At 32.4% G+C, this 18,967-nt stretch overlaps 1 protein-coding gene and 1 pseudogene across 7 annotated transcripts in view; both read left to right on the top strand.

Moving 5' to 3' along the window:
- Positions 1–763: 763 nt before the first annotated feature.
- LOC148944570 (uncharacterized) overlaps positions 764–18,967 on the top strand; it is an 80,817-nt gene continuing 62,613 nt past the window's right edge. For 2 of the 7 annotated variants that reach the window (XM_089100210.1, XM_089100212.1), the window contains exon 1: positions 17,454–18,506. The gene's annotated coding sequence lies outside the window, so the exon portion shown is untranslated. Of the gene's footprint in view, positions 778–15,024; positions 15,233–17,453; positions 18,507–18,967 lie in introns of those variants that run through there. The other 5 variants (XR_016142841.1, XR_016142840.1, XM_089100208.1 and 2 more) reach the window with 4 other exon arrangements.
- On the top strand, positions 1,654–3,443 carry LOC148944572 (uncharacterized; annotated as a pseudogene).

Here is an 18,967-nt window from a genome sequence, read left to right as displayed (position 1 = left end):
AAATTAAAAGTTCAAGTTTTTTATTTTATCACATGCAAATAACCATTAAAATAACACGCATCAACCTAAGAAATCCCACACTAGAACAGCTATGCAGAAAAAATATACGCCAATATATGAGAAAATCTGGAATTACAAACTCTTTGGAAAACCTTAACCTCCCAACCAAACTAAAAATGTATCCAATATACAAACATGACAATCCTGAGAAGAATATCCACATTTTTGAATTAAAATTCATGACCCCAAACATACTAAAATCAGAAAATGAAATGTCAACACCTTTGGAAAATCCTATAGTCCAGCTACAATGAACCAAATCCCAAAGGTCAAATCAATTAACAAAAAGTAAAATCCTGTAAATCATTTAACGAATAGAACTCCCACCATGCGATTTAAAACCAATAAAGAACTTACTGTGCGACTATAATAATATGAAATGGCAAACTTCTTCTTCTAATCAGACTAAATCATTTCAGCAATATGTACTCCTCAACAGTCATTCTTAAAATGGCGTCAATTTAAACAAAGAAATTCAGTTTCTAAACTCAAAGCCAATCAAAATAAAGAAAATTTAATTTTGCAAAATACGTATATAATATAATTTTAAACAAAACCAAATAGAAAAGATAATAATTTGAACCATTAAAAACCTTAAAAACAATAAAAAGAATATCATATTCATTTAAGTAAAAATAATAAAATCCAGTATGAATGATCCTCTAAAAACGGCAGATTTTTCAAAACTATGCTGCATGATATTAAATAGTTAATTTGGTTTGTATGAATATAAGCAAACAATTCAATTATACCAAATAACATCCTACAGCTACCAGAGAGTTGTTAAAATTTTCTAAATCAATATTATGATTTTTTAAATCCAGCAATAATAATTGTGTCTAACCTATAAAGTAGGCTTATCTCTAGTGTTCAAGACATATGAAATATGATAACAATCTAATTAAAGACTTGTAAGAAATATCCAGTGCAACAAAATCAACCAAAGCTTTCTTTCTTCAATAAAAGGTCTTACCCCCTTACCTAAAAATAGACTCATATAAGATCAAATCCAATTTACAAATTCTAGACTATTCAATTTTCAACAAAAACAACTATAAATAACATATAGAATTTTGATCACAAATTTATAGCCAAAAATCAATACTTTATATTATCAATATAAATCCTTTAAAATATATGTATGTATTATCAAATATATACAAGCCTATTACAAGAAAAACCTAAAAGATGCATGATGGAATTGCGCCAACTAACCTTAATGTACGATACAATGCTTAATGTTGTGACAACTAGTATAAATAAGTACTTTAGATTACCCTTATAAAACAGTTTAGTAGGCCTATAGCATAAACAATGAGTGAGAACATTGGTCCTAGTAAAGGTATAATAAAATTTAGACATTAACTAAACATTGTTGAGTATGTTAACTAACAATTTATACAAATGATAGACTAATGCCGGTACTCTGATTACTTCTTAATTCCAAAAGACACTGTGATTTTATTACAAGAAAAATCAATAGGCATGGTATGAACAAAACGATATTTACCATCAAGTTTCTCAAATGAGGTTCAAATAAGAAATTCTTATTAATATACATAACTAATGTTAGCATTGATTTTAGATACCCAAATGATGATCAAATCGATAATGATGAGCATTTTTATTCTACATATAAGAACTCAGGACATAGTGAAACATGGATTAATTTTCAAGAATGAGAATTCACTTCTAGCCAGCCATAATGCACGGAAAGTATTTATGAAACTAGATCCAAAACCTTTTGAGACCTTATTTCTCCAAGTAATGAGACTGGAAAGAAATACAAATGAACTAAAGGATTCAATCTTTCAATTTCTAAGATCAGACAAAGGATTACAAGAAAATAAAAGCTTCATAAAAAAGAGAGAGGATAAATCAATTCCCATACTCCCAAACTTGAAATCAAAAAATCTAATGGAAGACTTTGATAAGAAAATGGCTGAAATAGATAAAGCTATGGGAATAAGCGCAAAAGGAAACAGACAAAAAAGATCAATAAAGGATTACCCCTCCTCCAAAAATGGTAAAGAACCACATCAAAACTCAAAGACTACAATTCAACCCCCCTCAAAAGAAATAAAATTGTATGATGGAAACTATGCACTAATAAATGAAATACCAAATATATGGAATTTTCTCAAGGGACCTAATGCTTGGAACATTCTCAAGGGACTATGGAACAAAAAAGTCTTAATAAAAATTTATGATGACCTATCAACTCCTGGAATAAACACTGAGATCACATTAAATCCCCAAGATACTATGCAATCCAGTACATCTAAATCTGAGGTACTAAACACTCAATCAACTCAAATTGAAGAAGGTGCAACCCCTAAGGACGCATTAAAAGCCACTTCACCCCTAATTCAAATAACCACAGTAAAGTCAAATGACGTGTTAAAAGAAAGAAAAATACCAGAAATAATAAAAGTCACTGAAGGAATAGAAATTTCTACAAATTCTACAAACAATGTGAGCAAGTCAATACACAAATTTAAATGTCAATATTTTTGTAGAAAAATTAATCCAACAATAAACATAAGTGGAGATAACAAGACCACAATGATCTCAAATATCACAACAAGAAAAGTAATAACCACCACCCCAAAACCTACAAGAGAAAAAATTACCATTACCACAGAACCTATAGAATTGGAAGCATCAATATCTGAAACAACAACCAAGTCCCTCCCCAAATGGATATACCCGAATGAAACTTACATAACAATTAGACAGTTACCCCAAACCACCAGGTGGGTGTGGAAATTGTCAATGAATAAGAATACTGGAATACAAATGAGAATCCCAATCATCGAAAATGATTATAGTGGACAAAAAAATATCAAAGAAAATAAAAATGGTAAAGATAATGATGATGACTACCCAAGAGAATGTTGGACTATTGATGGAAAGAAAATTTGAGCGCGACTGGCAGCTGATGAACCTACAGAAGATAATTTGGAAGTACTCCCAGAATTAACAAAGGAAAACACTCTAAAATTATCATATCATCAAACCTTCCTAATATTGTACAGACAAAGGTTGCAAACCTTATTTGAACTATCCAATGCTGAAATACAAAAACTCAAGCAAAGCACAACAAGAATATTTGAAGTCTTCTTCAGGAAAAGCAGATATCGAAGGTCCACAAGCTTAATACCAGTCATTGGTGAACTTGCCTCACGACTCTTTGGGTTATCAACCGATGAAGACTTAAACATATTAAGAGAAAATGTAAAAAAATTGAATGCAGCAATGAACACCACACTACACGTCCAGAAGATACAAGCAAGCATAGCTAGCTACCAAAAAGACAAAATTCAAGCAATTTCCGAGAAAATTTCAAGAACAGTCAATATATTGAATTACTTGAAAAATGAAGTTGACTGTGTAATAGCAGATTCTGGACTAACACTAGTATCAATAGACATCATAACCATGTTGTTACTAAATCTGGCTACAGATGGGAGTAAATTCGAATTTGCCTTATTTGTGCTAACAGGTGGAACATTATCCTATAATTTAGTTGATCCAACAAGCTTAAAAAATATCCTATATGATATTAAAACCCACTTAACATTCGGTCTCCATTTACCAGTGGAACAATAAGTTGCTAACCTATTCCTATATTATACAAAACTAAAATTACATATTACATAAATAAACGACCAACTTTTTGCAGTAGTAACAATACCCTTGATCAATCAACAATCAGTATATGATCTATATAAAATCTCTACCTTTCCTGTTAATATTAAGGAAACCAATTCATTTCTAAGCATCATCCCAGAGGCAGAGTATTTGTTAATTGACCAAGACAGAAGGAAATATGCATTAGTAAATGCACAAGACTTAAAAGAATGTGTCACATTCAAAAACTTGGTCTGCCAACTCACATTACCTATCTACAATGTAAAAATAGGATCATGTATGTTGGATATTTTTCTGAATGAACCCCAACAGGAGGACATCCCAGGTTCATGCAAAGCACTTATAGGAAATGCAAAACGAGAAATATTTATAAACCTCAGAACTGCCCTATGGCTATTTACTATACCTAAAACGACAGTTGGAACCATTTCCTGCTACAACAAGACCGAGAAAATAGACCCAAGCTACCGAACTGAACTTCTATTACAGGATGTGGGAACTATAATAATCAAACAAGGTTGTCGCCTGATAACCAAGGAAAGTACGGTGCAAACACCATTAATTACGACAATTACAAATATGATAAGTAAAAAAATATTAAATTTTCAGGGAATAAATATATAATTTACAATCCCAAATATAAACGTTGAAGAAATAAAAAACTCTATCTGGAGAAAAATAGACAACATAAAAGGCACAGTGCCACTAACAAAAATACAAGAGGCATTGGATTCTCAGATACCATTCTTCACAAATGAAGAACAAAGACTAGAATATGTCGAGAACCAATATGGTCTATTCTCACCCAACTCATGGTACAACATTATTATAACAATATCCCCGATATTTCTTGTTTCATTAACAATAAGAGCCATATTAACTTTAAACTATGGTAGGCTCTTAAAAATATGCAACAAAGGATACAAACAAGAAGAAATGGATGTGCAAGAAATGCATCAATTAAATCCATCAGCTCCTGACAATAACTAAGCCTCACAAATTAAGGGGATATTATATAATACAAGAGAGATGAGAGGTCCTCTCTTGTAAATTCTGATGTCCAAAACCTGTTGTTAATAAATATTATTAATGTACTGTTTCAATAACATACATCAGCAATAAAGAAGGCACCAAAAGCTAAGTTAATGAAGACCTCCATTATTAATTATAGTTAGTGTAACTTCAAAATATACTCTTATGCTTTTTATGTAACCCTGCAACTATTCCACCACAGTAATGTAATAAGTGGTGAAGACAGTGCTTATATATGTAACCGTTATATTTTACAAGCTGCACACAATATATGTAGCTATGTATTTTTATAATATTATTAGTGTCTTATACCTTTAATTGTCGAGATATTCAATGATTTCCTTTAATACATGTTGTTGAACACAAATCTGCCTAGAATTTTGTTATAGAAATTGGCATGTCACAAAGATACCAACTTGGTCACAAGCAATGTAACACCTTTGTCATAATTTGTCAACCACTAAAAAAACCCGAGAAGATACATTGTTGATATTTCACAGTTATGCTAATCATTGCAGCAAGAGAAATCCAGTCATCATAAAGAGATGCTGTTGAAATAATGTTGTTCCCTATCTTGTGGAAAACATAGAACAGAAGAATAACTCGACGAAGAAGAATCTTCAACTAGAAAAGAATCATATACCAGACAAAAGAAGTCACACATATGCAGACCAAAACCAAGCATCCAAGATAATCAGATGAAGACCTAACCAAGCGCACAAACAAATAAGAAGCTACCAAGTGATACAAGAAAAAGAAAACCAACCTTCGGGAGAAAGTTATAAGAAGAATTTCATCAAGAACAAAGATTAGATATACCTTAGATAAACTTCTATCTTTATTAAATCCAAATAGGGCATTAACATATGCCTTGATGCGAAAACAATGGAAAACAGGGAACCAATCATGACTTACATAAGTTTACATAAGTTATAGACTATCACAAATTTCAAGTATAATTATGAGGGCAATGGGAAAAAAGACTAGATGTTTGCTTTTGCAATGAAAACAATATTTAACCAGAATCAACAAGTGGCTAGGGTAGATAAGAGACATGTAGAATTATGGCAAAAAGTGAACAGAACAGATTATAAACATAATATATGACAAAAATTTAAGTGACAAGTTAAGTGAATATAGGTCAGAAAACCAGTAAATAAATGTGAATGTTTGTTATACTATATGTTCATTTTAATAACCATGCATGTTCACATACATGGTTATGTATGTATACAGTGTGTTTAAAATATTTAAGTGACTTAACTGTAATCTAAAATATGTGAATATAATCTAGGGGATATAATCGAAAATGGAAATTTATAATACATCAATCCCTCAGGGTGTATGAAATATATTTCTTTCATATAAGAAAAATGAACAATGTTTTAATTGTAAAAATAAATTCTAAAGTATAATATTTTAATCTGATGATGTGGGCATCATCTACTAGGGGAAGGGAGATATGCAATGCATAGGAAAACCGTTTTCTTTGTGCAAATACAAAAATTGTATCTTTAAAAAAAAAAGTATCATTATAAAGCACCCTATAATTTCGAAAGAGCTACGGGCAATGGCTTACGTGCAAAGCATAGCGCAAAGCATAACATACATCCTAAGTATTGCACATTTGGAATTTTTTTTCACATTGGAATTAGTGGGAGTATCAAATAAACGATTTCTGTGCATCAAGCCTTTTTGCGGATGCAGACTGCAATTAAGTGCGATAACTTTTTTTCGTGTCTTCTCACGCATGAGAGACGTCAGCAAACCAGTTGTTTGACAATAGCTATAAACTGGAAATTTGGTTCTTTAAGGCAGTCTTAGGATATCATCCAGAGACAATTTGTATGCTCATTTACCAAGTTGTTAACTTTCATTTTGTCAATTATCATCTTGTGTAAGTACAATAAAACCATTGTTTATTATGATCTTCTTGTTTGTATTGTCAGACGTCAGTCAGATCTCTCGTGTACTCTAGGTAATGTTCCCATTGGGAATCAATATCAGAGGATAGCAAACAGTCCTGAATCTGTACTTCTTAATATCAAGATAGAAGCAACGAAACTCAATCAGATCCAATAACTTCATTTCATAGGAGAAGGGATTCAAACCCTTCGTGAAGCCACCTCTAAATTAAAAGTCAGAAAACATAATCAAGATATGAAAGCCTCCTTAAGATTAACTACTTAAGAATTTAAACATTACCCCCCGTTTTAATAAGGCATAAAATTCTATCAAAAAATAGGTGTTGCTTCCATAAGCAATGGTTCTAGGAAAAATAAAATTTTTGTGCTTTTCTGTTGTTGCACCAATCGATGGTATCAAATTAATAATTTCAGAGGATAGTCAGCTCCATTAATAAGATTGGTGTGTCCCAGAAAACAACTTCTGGAAGCAATGTATAATTATATAACCTTATTTAAAAACTCTCAGAGATCAATCTCTAAGTTCATGGCCAGCCCAGGTAAAGGAGATTTTACAAGATTGCAGATTGGGTGAAATATGGAATACATTATTAGATAGATAGATAGATAAGATAGAAATTTATTTTAAAAAATACTATCACAACCCCGATTGGGAAAAATTTTCATTTGTCGGTAAAAAAAAATACAATAATAAAATAAAAACACATTTTTACCCCTGTAACAAAACACAACAGGTAACAGTCAGAAAAGACAAGTCATAAATAAAGATTATAATTATAAAATATTTATAGGTCATGTTATAAAAAGATAAAAAGAATAACAAATCAAAACACCAAATTTTCAAAAATAAAAAAATAATATAAAACCTACAAAAGAATTTAAATTTTTGGAAAACTTACGGCTCATGATGTTGGTTGATTTTATTATTAAAAAAGGAAATAACAGTTTTTTATAACGTAAGGTAGAAAAGGGTATGGGAGACTGGATGTCTATGTCTAAGTTTGTATCTAGGTCTATGTCTATACAAACTTATTAATGTTGAATTTGCTCCATTTTGGACATGATTATTTTACCATTGGTTTGGATTTACTGTTTTGTCCTAGGTAATTGGATGGATGAATAAGGTCTAGACCTTTTTCATGTGCTCAATATTGTTTTTTATTTTTTCCAAGTAGTTACATGTAACAGGTTTGGCAATCTAAAAGAGGCTGTTACAAATGCTACAAGATCAGTATCAATAAATAAATGAAACCCAAATCAAACAGTAGTTAAAATTAATAACAGAGTCAAACTCAACGAGAAGAAATCAATATGAATAGATTCAAAACCTATATGGTTTCTAAACACCAGAATTTAATTTGTACTTTACTGAAAAAAAAATCAGAAGAATTTACTGAAAAAATATGTGCATTGTCAGTTTAATATACATGTTCTTACACTTATTCCTTAAAATCGTAACTAATTTAGATTTCTTAGAGTTATAAAATCGAAAACATCTAAAAGAATTTCTCAGTAAAGTATAAACTATATTCTGGCTTTTAGAAAGCATAGAGGTTTTGAACCCTACTTATATCAATTTCAGCTTTTTTTTAGTTTGACTGTGTTATTATTTTAATTTCTGTGTGTTATGGGTTTCATTTATTTATTGATCTTATTTTTAGTAGACGTAGGCTTGGTAGTTCATTTGATTCTGTGATTGTTCAGTTTTAGTTTAATTTAGTTAATTACTTAAAAAAAAAACTTATTTTTTGGAAAGTTTATTTTATTATTTTAATTTAGTTTTAGTGACATTTTATCTTTAATTAAAAATTAAAATAATAGTTTGAATCTTTCCAGTTTTCCTTTAAGAATTTATAGTGTGGCCTGCTATTTATATGCTGAAGGAAATTTTTCAGCAATTTTTAACAACATAAACTCTTTTGAGAATCATGACACAAATAGTAGTGATTAATTTAGTCATATTCATCCGCAGTAGTTGTATGAGTAGAAGCATTATTATTATGATGCAAATATTGTCTTTTGGTAAGTTCAACATCCCCCACAACAAGCGTTGTTAAGTTTTAATTTCACGCCCGAAACTGTTCCTAAGATACCGCTGATATGCCCTTTTGACAACCAGCATACAGATATCAGGATATCATCCATACAACTGAAATATTCTCTGAAAATTTTGCCATCATACCTTCATGGGCTGTGGATTTTGAGCTAGCCAGAAATCACTGGAAAGAGGCAGCAATGCTCTATCATAGCTAGTAGTATCATTGATATTTTAAAGGAGGTAACATACGACCACCCTTTTTATAGGAACTTTATGTACCCAAACGGCATAACTTACATATTTTAAAGGAGGTAATTTGATTGAAAATATAAAGTTCTAGTGTCCTCTTAAGAGTCAAGAGTAATTGGAGGTAAATCCTTTTTACTCATAATCTTCCACACACTTCAAATCAAGATTTTTAAGAGTCATTTCGTTCAGCATAGCTAAATGGTCTAGTAGCTATATCTCTAGGTTATTGGGTTAGTAAACCCCCACAGTTATGTAATTAGCCCATCATGTCTAAAAACTAAATGTTACTTTAAAATTTAATCAAAACACACTGTTTGCATTCTGGTTGGCAATAATACATCTCAGCAATATACCAAGAACAACTGAGAGGGTATTAAGTTCAAATTTTTGGAGCTGCTTCAATTATTACTTCCGCTCTTAAATTTTACTAAATCAAAAGAGTGTAAATGTATCCAGGCTGTGAAAAAATATAAATAATATTTTTTGGGAATAGTATTATCTTGTATTTATCAAGTCAACTAGAGGATGTATATGACTAAATTAAACACAACTATTTGTGTTATGATTTTCAGAAGAGTTTGTTGTTCAAAATTGCTGAAAAAAAAATTCTCCGGCATATAAACAGCAGGCCAAACTATAAATTCTTAAAGTAAAACTGGAAAGATTAAAACTATTGTTTTCTTTTTCCCAAAAAGAGACTTATAAAACAAACAGAAATTAGTTTAAAAAAAACTTTTTCCACAAAATAAGTTTTTCAAAAAAGAAATAAAAAACTCCATTAAACCAAATATGAACAAAAATAAAGTCAAATAATCTACAAAAATGCAATGACCACAAATCAATATCAGTAAATAAGTCGAAACTAAAACTAGCAGAAATTAAAATAAAAAACCGAGTCAAACTCAAAACAAGCATAAATTAATATAAGTAGGTCTCAAAACCCCTGTTCTTTCTAAAAACCAGAATATAATTTTTACTTTACTGAAAAAGATTGTTTTAAATATTTTCACTTTCATAACTTTAAGAAATCAAAAATTAACAAAAATTTTAAGGAATGAATATCAGTATGTGTATGCAATGACAATGCAAACTGACAATGCACATTTTTTTCAGTAAATTCATTCAAATTTTTTGTAGTTAAAGTTATTGTTAGTTTCTCCTGTTGCCCCAGGCATTATACTAATATAGTATTTTAGAATTAAGGAACCATAGATAGATATATGTAGAAGCAAGGGGTTGAAATTGCCTTGTCAAAATTAGAATCCTGCATTCATTTTGTTTAGCATAATTACAGGAGTCTAGGATCAAAGCCTCATTATCCAGAAAATGGTTCTTTGTGACCAAACCAGTGTATTCAAACAGACACTAATTGCTGTTACAGCCTTTGTCCCTTATCTCAGGGGTTTGTTTCAACCCTAAAGGCCTTGTTTTATGATATTTAGAGTATTTTGAATAGAATAGCTATCTCAAAATTTCTATTATATGCATTACGGGACAATATAACATGTCTGTGTGGGTGGATAGCCACCCTCTGATCACTTTGACTATCAAAAAGAGTACTAAAGCGTCTGATTACCAATCCAACAAGACCTCTCCAAAGTTTATATGACCATGTTTTCTATAAAATCTTAAATATCCCCTGGGCATAACTTATAATCCTTTTTCAAGTTCTCATTCGTTTGGAAATCGAAAAGCCTAGTGCTCTTTTTAATAGTCAAAAGTGATTGGATGGCTTGACATTTTTATAGTAAAGATCGATGTGGGCATAATGTATCATCTTTTTTGTTGTTGTTGTTTGACAACCAGCATACAGATAGCAGGATATCATCCATACAACTGAGTCCTTTCTATTTTCAATCGAACGGGCGCTTTTCAAAGTTGCTACGACAACTCCTTCGATACAAAGTGCCCTGGTCTAAACAACAGGCCAAACTATAAATTCTTAAAGGAAAACTGGAAAGATTCAAACTATTGTTTTCTTTTCCCCAAAAAGAGACTTATAAAACAAACAGAAATTAGTCAAAAAAAAACTACCACAAATCTCAATACCCTTAGGTTTCAGTGCTAGCACCGGTAAATATATTAGTAGTTTCGGGCGTGAAATTAAAACTTAACAACGCTTGTTGTGGGGGATGTTGAACTAACCAAAAGACAATTTTTGCATCATAATAATAATGGTTCTACTCATACAACTACTGCTACTATAGCTAAGACTACTACTATCCGATAAATTTCTATATTATCTATCTATCTAATCCTGTATTCCATATTTCACCCAATCTGCAATCTTGTAAAATCTCCTTTACCTGGCTTGGCCATGAACTTAGAAATTGATCTCTGAGTTTTTAAATAATGCTATATAATTATACATTGCTTCCAGAAGTATTTTTCTGGGACACACCAATCTTATTAATGGAGCTGACTAGCCTCTGAAAGTATTAATTTGATACCATCGATTGGTGCAACAACAGAAAAGCACACAAATTTTATTTTTTTTTTCTAGAACCATTGATTATGGAAGCAATACCTATTTTTTGGGTAGAATTTTATTCCATATCAATGTTTTTTTCAAAATTTAGGAAATGCATTTGCATCTTTAAAACCCTATAAATTAGGATTGAACAAAGTTGTGAAATTTGCATCTTGTTTTTCAATGAATTATTTGATTTCACCTTATGACTTTTTTGAACAAATGGTTTTTCTCAAAATTCTGATCAGTGTTGAGAGGGGTCATCTAAGACAGGGGACAGGGGCTGGTTTCAACTCTACAGGCTAAAATAAGTCATGGGCAGGAGTGTCATTTGGGGGTGGCAGTTGCTCTCCTAATAATGTGGAGAAAAAAATATTATATACATCCCATGCCCTTTGACTATCCTGATATGGACCCCTCTTGCCCCCCCCCCTCCCAAATAAAAATGCTGGAGAATTGCCCCTGGTCATGGGAAGGTATTTTGAAGAGCCTACCTCTACTTTTTCTGCCTCTAGAGGGTCCTGAAATATGTCTATATGACAGGTCTAAAACTATTGAAATTTTGACAAATGAACCTTAATGAACCATTTTACCTTAATTTCAGTTATCAGTTTCTTTTTCCCAAGCTTTAGTTCTGAAAATGCAATGCCTGTTATTTGAGTAGAATTTTAAGTCATGAAATGTATTTTTTCCAAATTTTAGGATTGATTTTGTTGGGGCTTTCACCACATGGCTAATATGGGAGTAAAGTTCATTTGTGATGCAAATGGATGTTATATTTAGATTGAGGATGCAATTCTAGGTTTATATTTGCACATTAGGTGGGTGGGGGTATATATTCTGTGAATAAATAGGTTCTAAGAAATTCATGAATTTCTTAGAAAATCAAGGAAAAAATTGAAGATAAAGACTGTCCCCCTGCAAAATTTGTTGCCTAGGATTATTCTCCATATTATGGAGTAAGAATTGTCTTCTTAATATATTTCCTTAGGTCTGGCTGGACACCTAGGCTTAAAATACTGGTTGGCCAGTTAGCTAATTTAAAGATTTGTATACCCTAAATATATACACTATCAAATTAGCCATCTGGTGGTATCCCATTTTGTTGTAGGCTACTTTATTTATTTTTGACGAATGAAAGATCTTAAGCCGAACTGGCCAGCCATGACAAAAAACCAACAAAGAGAAAAATCTCTAAAAAAAAACAAACAAACGAGACTGTGGCCAGTGGAGGGAAAAGATAACAACAGAAACAAAACAACGCGGATATTTCGCCTGTATACAAACAAGGCGTCTTCAGCACGAAAGACACACAAGAAGAACAAGATAAAAAAAAAAAAAAAACAAGATAAAACTAAAAACCAATAAAACCACCACCAAAAAAAAAAAAAAAAAAAAAAAAAAAAACAAAAATGTACAAACGGCGCAAACTAATCCACGTAGGGAAAAGATGCTAATATAGAGTTACTTCAGTGAGGACACCAGAGTAACTACAGTGAGTTTCTGTTGTTATCTTTTGTCTCCACTGGCCACAGTCTCGTTTGTTTTTTTGTTTTTTTTTTGTTTTTTTAGAGATTTTTCTCTTTGTTGGTTTTTTATTTATTTTGTTGGGGATTGAACAAAGTTGTAAAGATGAAAACAATTTTGTTGTATTTCATCTAAGCAGAAGATCTGGTCAATATATACCAAATCATATTATTGAGTTAGGACTAAAGTGAATAAACCATTTGATGCCTTTTTTATGCTGATTACGAATATAATAAGCATTTCTATCGGAAATGAATTTCAGCCCCCCCCCCCTATATATGCCAATTCAGGGTTAGGTTAGGTTCGATATAGCCTATATAGGGGGGGGGGCTGAAATTCATTTCGAATAGAAATGCTTATTATATTCTTAATCAGCATAAAAAAGGCATCAAATGGTGTATTCACTTTATTTGAAACTCAATAATATGATTTGGTATATATTGACCGAAGATCTAGGCTATTTTGCAAGGTTTCACTTTTATAACATAGCCTAAGCCTACATATTTTGAAAGGTCATCCAAGGTGAGGACCCTCTAGAGGGAGATGTCAACATAAGTTCCTCAAAATACCTCCTCATGACATACTTTAGCATGTAAACCCATCCCTTAAGGTTTCATTTTCCTAACCTAAACCCTTTCCAAGATAGCCAAAAGTAGCATAGGGTAAGACACCCAGTAGTCGGCCACCTGCCTATTCTTGGACATAATCTTTTATACTATTTTAATCACTATTTACAATGAGCCGTTTGTATGTCCGAGTTTAGGCAGAATTGTCACTTTTTAGTAAATTCAAAAATAGCAAGCGCTGTACATGCGAAACTATTTGAATTAGTAACCTACTTGTTCAGAAATTCTTCAGAAATTTTTTGATACAAAAATTAAGTTTCTAGGTGGTATAATACAGTAATTAGAGTAGTTTAAATGTCAAAAAGTTTTCAAAGTGATTAAAGTGTCCAACTACTGGGTGTCTTACCCTAAGTTAAATTTTATGCTAGGCTAGAATTTTAAACAGATGGCCTAAGATATATAGGCATGCAACAATGACGCCATTGTATTCTAAATATGTGTGAGATTGATTCAGCACTTACAGAATTATGAATAACATAATTATTCATAAGCTCTATGATACAGTATGGATATTTGAGAGACTTTAGAATCTCTCGATCTAATCCACACTGTTCATACAGGCTATTAGCATTTTCCCTTTGGTTAAATAGACTGAAGACATGCTCATCATTGATTTTTGCCACCAATTCCTCATATAGGTTTCTGGGCAAAACCTTCTTCTTCTTCTTCTATTTAACAGCAGGCGGGCTTTTCAGTAAAACTATTTAGCCCTTTTCCTTCTGCTTCACTCTGTGGGCTACAGAGCTACTGGCTTGATTGCCTCATATTTATTAGATATATTCAGATATCTTTCAGCAGATCTTTTGACTCTAGGAGTTCAAATATAAGATGATAGATGTCGATTTCTATGCTCTGTGTGCAGGTATAGTTGGCTAGGCTCTTGACTGATAGTGGGATTTTGTGGTGTTTGAAGTATTTTGACAGTTTAGAAAGCAAGGTATGTTGTGCAGACGTCAGCATATTACATTCAAATAGGCAATGGTCAATTGTTTCATTATTCATATTACAATGCCTGCAAAGAGGGGACAGGGGAATTGAACCGCTTGAATTAGAAATCTTATATGAGAATGCAAGGAAATTTAGTCCATTTGTTCCAGAACGAATTCTATGATAAATTTTAGAAAGATACTTATTGGGAAAGGGGGAAAGGATACGATTAATCTTATTAAAATTAATATATGATAGCCTCCATCGGTAAATATCTCTAATTGGGATTGGTCTCCCACTTGGCTGGTCAATATTTATAGCATTTTTTGCTATTTCATCAACCTGATGATTACCACTTATGCCAGAGTGGCTAGGAATGTACTGAAAGTAAGTGTTTATGCCACTTCAAGCAAGATTATCAATAATACTGAGACAATGATAAGTGTCAATGTCCAACTTATATTGAGGAGCTGAGGCCAGCAACTCAAGGCTTGATAAAGAGTCGGAATAGATGATAATATTATTCAATTTTTCAATCAAAGATTGGTTATGCTTAAGGTGTTCTAATGCCATGATTATGGCATTTAACTCAGCAGACATTATAGATAAATTATTAAATAATCTCTCGCCCATTGCAATTTTCAGGTGAGGAAGGAAAACACCACTTGCAACCTTCTCATTCATTTTTGACCCATCAACAAACATTTGGAAGTGATTTTTATAGGTAATTGTATTAAGTTCTGCAAATTTTTTTTGAACAAAAGCAATGGGGGTTAAATCTTTATTCCATTTTGAAAATTCAGTATTTATTATGGGAGATGACCAATTCCATGGAGGGGATTGGGGGAAAGTAGGTGCAATAGACTTTGCTGGTACAGGGAACTTCTTTTGAATATTGGCATACTCATCTGCAATACCTCTATACATGGCTGGATTTCTTAACCAATTATGTAATGTGTGTGAGCTATTTGATTCAATTTTTGTAAGATGTTTTATCAAGAGAAAGCTACGTCTATCCCTTATTGTTGTTAATCCACTCTCCATAAGCAGAAACTTGGTGCTTGTGGGTTTCCTAAGACCAAATATGAGACGTCTTATATCATTTTGTGTTGTTTCAATTTTTTGCATCTGGGTCTTTGCACATGCACCATATACAATGAGCCCATAGTCAATATGGGGTCTTATATGTGATTTATAAAACTGGAGTAAGGTTTTCTCCTTACAACCCCAGGGTGTGGAAAGAAGTCTTTTTAGTTTATTTGCTTTTCTATAACATTTTTTTATTGTGTTTGAAATGTGGAGGTGGAAATTAAGTTTTTGGTCAAGCATGAGACCTAAGTAATTAATATTATTATCTTCTGGAATGGTTGTTTTATTTAGAGTTAGTTTTGCATTAACATGGTTTCGCTTCCTGTGAAATTGGATTATTTTTGACTTGGTGGGTGCAATGGGTAAATCTGAATGTTGAGAGAATTTTTCAAACTGGAAAAGTGACTTTTGCAGATTTGACTGTGCTATCTGAAAGGTGTTGCCAGATGACCATAGCACCAGATCATCAGCATATTGTAGATTCGTGTGGGGTAGGTTCATGTCCCAGAGATATAGGGCAAATAGGAGGCAACTGAGGACTGCTCCCTGAGGTAGGCCTTTGGATATTGTCTTTTGGGGTGAAGAGGCTGAACCAACACAAACAATGAAACTTCGCACTTCTATGAAGGATTTAATAAAGGATACTAGCTTGGGAGGTACTCCAAGGTTTGCAAGTTTATTTAAAAGGATTTGGTGGTTCACATTGTCATATGCTCCTTCAAAATCAAGGAAAGCTGCCACTAGGATATTATTTTTTGAGAAAGATTCATTTATTGCATTTGTTAGCAAAATGAAAGCATCTGTTGAGGAGTGGTATTTCCTGAATCCAGTTTGAGTGTGTGGGATCATGTTATTTTTCTCAACAAACCAGAGGAGTCTGTGATAAATCATTTTCTCCATTATTTTCCCCATCACAGGTGTAATCATTATGGGCCTATAAGACTCAGGGTTATCTTTTGGTTTATTTTTCTTTAGGATTGGTAGGAGGGACGAACATTTCCATATATTGGTAGAGGATCTTCTTCTTCTATTTAACAGCAGGCGGGCTTTTCAGTAAAACTATTTAGCCCTTTTCCTTTTGCTTCACTCTGTGGGCTACAGAGCTACTGGCTTGATTGCTTCATATTTATTAGATATATTCAGATATCTTTCAGCAGATCTTTCGACTCTAGGAGTTCAAATATAAGATGATAGATGTCGATTTCTATACTCTGTGTGCAGGTATAGTTGGCTAGGCTCTTGGCTGATAGTGGGATTTTGTGGTGTTTGAAGTATTTTAACAGTTTAGAAAGCAAGGTATGTTGTGCAGACGTCAGCATATTACATTCAAATAGGCAATGGTCAATTGTCTCATTATTCATATTACAATGCCTGCAAAGAGGGGACAGGGGAATTGAACCACTTGAATTAGAAAGCTTATATGAGAATGCAAGGAAATTTAGTCCATTTGTTCCAGAACGAATTCTATGATAAATTTTAGAAAGATACTTATTGGGAAAGGGGGAAAGGATAGGATTAATCTTATTAAAATTAATATCTGAACTACCTTTCGAGCCACCGAGTAGAACTATTGTTAATGTACAGTCTTTGTTCACCTAGAAGACATAAGGAAGCCACCCTGCAGTTGGCTTCACTATGTTGCTGAAGCTTGCCACCCTCTATGTTGCTGAAGCCACCTTGTCATCCACTGCCTGTGGGCTATTAGTAGAACTTTTTTCGATGTGTCGTGTCTGTTTGCCCAGGACGGCCCGAAGCCACTTAATCCTTTTTGAAGAGCGTATAATGAATAAGATTGACCACTTTGTCCACAAAGAGACTGTGTTTAGTACTTCATCACCAGGTTTGTAGTAATGAGTCGATTAAATCATTAACCGTTGTTTTTCTTTAACAATTGTTTGCTTCTTTTTCCGTATGATAAGTTGAAATGCTAATATTTCATGGATTAAAAAAAATACCTTTGCACATTTAATTGATTTTTAGCAAGGATGAGGTATGCCTAAGTATGATAGACTATCAGAAATAATTTATATTCATAAATTTTATGCAAGTCTGAAAAAGTTATGCTTGCTTTGCCTCTCACAGAGATAATGTGTCTTGGTTTAATTCTAATTAAGCTTTCAAGTTTTTTTTTTCGATTTGACCGAATTTAGCACTTTGACTGGAGCGGCCACTGTCTCCAAAATTTGATGTCAAGGCTAGAAATGAAAACAAAACATGTTACGCATACAGATTGCGCAACATGAGACGAAATGAAATGAAATGAATGAAATACATGAAATGATTTATAATTCTACCACCTGTCAAATATTAAAATTTGGTATGAAAACTTCTTATTCATGTTCAACAAATAATTCTGAAATCAATTTGGCTAACAAATTTATTTTTGGTAAATCTGAGATAGAATTTTCTCTAAGATTTTATTTTGGAATTTTTGCGTTTCTACTGTTCCTTGTAATATTTATTGTAATCCCTGGTTACTTGTCTGTCAAATGTGATACATAGTTGATAGACTAATAACAATAAGAAAATGATCTAAAAATAAAAAATAAGTTAGAGATAAATATATATGTAAATCATCTATAAGTAGAAAATAAAATAATATTTTATTCCACTTGACAATCTAATAACAATATGTCATTCCTTTGCAGGTATATTTAGCATTAGCCAAAGGCTTTTTAGTTCCTGAGCACTGTTTAATACTACCGATTGGCCATGTTCAGTCCGAAAGAAGCTTACCCTCAGAAGCTCTGGACGAAATCAAAAAATATCAGAAGGCGTTACTGAAATGCTTCGAACGCGAGGGAAAATCGATAGTATTCTACGAAAGGAGTTTCAAGTCTCCACATATGCAAATACAGTGCTGCCCTGTCCCCAAAGTTTCAGTAACTAGATTATGTGAAGCCTTTATGGTAAGTCTTCATCAATGAAGCAGCTATTAAAAACGAAGGAATATATTGCAATAGCAAAATATATGAGTAGCTCGTTTGTTTTATTGATTGAAATGTAATTTAGTTGTTTTTTTTTCTCCGTTGCTCTACAAGTGTTATAACTTTTGAATTATTTGGGTTAAAAATAGATTATTACTATTGTATGTATGTGTTTTTCTCAATTGTTTATTCACAAAGACAAGACACATTAAAAACAGCAGTAAAATTCTGGCTGTGTGGCTTTTGTTGATCTCGGAAAGTATTTGAGTTAGGGATATAAAACTCACAGGAATGGATCCAGAGCCTTAGTAATCTCCTGGGAAGGTATTTTGAAGTACCTAACTTCCCTCCTCCTCCAAAGGGCACTGAACTTTAATGATGAAAACAGCGACGAAGACCACACTGCCTTTCCATAACAAACAAACAAAAGCACGAAGAACAAT

This window comes from Artemia sp. Qi Xiang Cuo, chromosome 14, assembly GCF_049724085.1.
Source record: "Artemia sp. Qi Xiang Cuo chromosome 14, ASM4972408v1, whole genome shotgun sequence".
NCBI lineage: Eukaryota > Metazoa > Arthropoda > Branchiopoda > Anostraca > Artemiidae > Artemia > Artemia sp. Qi Xiang Cuo.
The sequence above is the reverse complement of the archived record's forward strand: the minus strand, read 5'-3'. Positions and strand labels throughout refer to the sequence as shown.